This window comes from Sturnus vulgaris, chromosome 32 (assembly GCF_052056855.1).
Source record: "Sturnus vulgaris isolate bStuVul1 chromosome 32, bStuVul1.hap1, whole genome shotgun sequence".
NCBI lineage: Eukaryota > Metazoa > Chordata > Aves > Passeriformes > Sturnidae > Sturnus > Sturnus vulgaris.
In genome coordinates, this window is record NC_142274.1 from 2,489,315 (window position 1) to 2,490,993 (window position 1,679).

Here is a 1,679-nt window from a genome sequence, read left to right on the forward strand (position 1 = left end):
CAATGAGGGAGGGACAGGATCTGCCTTGCCAGGGGCTGGGGCTCAGCCCTTGGCCCTTTGCATTCCTGAAACACATCCAGGTTTGCTCAGCATCAGAGACACCTTTCCCTTGTTTGTCCCCACCTGTCATCACTGCCTCCAGTGTTCTGTGCTAACTGGAACCTGGGGACACTTTCACGTAAGTTATGTCCCTCAGTTGGACCCATTAAAAGTTAGAGAAACCTTGGACTTCTAAGGAGATTTTGAGTTCTTGAGAGGTTTTTTGAACACTCTCTCAGGGACAGAGTCTGATGCAAACAGCACCAAAGCCCCAGGGGGATAATTAAAGTCCTTGTGCTGTGTCTGTGCTGCTGAGCTGGGCCAGGTTCCTGGCACAGAGGGTGATCCTGGCAACCAAGAAGAGCTTCAAAAACACATTTCTCTTGATGAGCAGCTCTTCTCACAGCCCAGCAGGGCTGGGGCACTGCCTGCAGCCACCCCAGGAACAGCACAGAGGCACAGAGAGCTTCAATCAGTCAGGGCTGGGAAGATGCTCCAAAGTGCCTGGGGCAGAATCACTCCCAGCCCTTGACACAGGAAGCCTCTGGCTGCAGGACAATGCAGCTGCAGCTCCTGCAGTCATCTCCTAAAGCTGGAACATCCCAATGCCTGCAGACTCTGTGAGTACATTCTCTGATGATCTCTTGTGTAGAGCAGCCAGGGGTGCCCAGGTCTGTCGTGCAGAGCAGGGTCCTGCAGCCCAGGGCGCTGTGCTGGGGCAGGGACTCTGCTGCCTGCCAGGGACAGCTCTCAGGCAGCCCTGGCAGCTGCTCCCAGCACTGGGGGACAAGGTCTGGGTGGAAGGAGACAGCTGGTAAGGCTTGGAAGTGTTGTCCTTGTGTGTTGAGGATGCTGCATTGTTCAGGACTGCTCTCAGCATGACATTTAACTCTAAAACATTTCCAAATAGATTATATAGGGAGTACAGTGAAGCAGGGGCTGCATAAAAGGGAAAATCTTGCTTTTTTATTCTACTGCTCTGGGTTGCCTGGATGGGAAATTGAACACTGATATTCATCTCTCAGTTCAGATTGGGAAAAATATTAAAAAATTCTCTTAGATCTCAAAAAACCAAGTAAAGAATAAAAAGCAGCACAGGGCTCCTTACAGGTGGCATCAATGTTGCTTTTTCAGCCTCCTCAGGATTGCAATGACATTGCCATCAGAGACTGCAGAGGAAGAGCTGGCCCTGGGCAGTGTCCTGTGCTGGGAGGAGTGTGCAGGGCAGAGCTGAGCCCCCAGGGCTGAGCTGGGCTCTGGCAGCAATGGCAGGGCCCAGCCCTGGGCACAGGGAAGCAGCTGCTGGCAGGGACAGCTCCAGGCAGCAGAGCCCTGGGCAGGCAGTGGGGGGAAAATGCCACCAAGCTGGGCTGGGATATTTCAAGTTCTCTCCAAACTGAACTCTTCCATGATTATTTATTTTACAGATCCCCATGCTGAGACACAGCAAATGTCCAACAGCAGCTCCATCAGCCACTTCCTCCTGCTGCCATTGGCAGACTCGCGGCAGCTGCAGCTCCTGCACTTCTGCCTCTTCCTGGCCATCTCCCTGGCTGCCCTCCTGGCCAACGGCCTCATCATCAGCGCCGTAGCCTGCGGCCACCACCTGCACACCCCCATGTTCTTCTTCCTGCTCAACC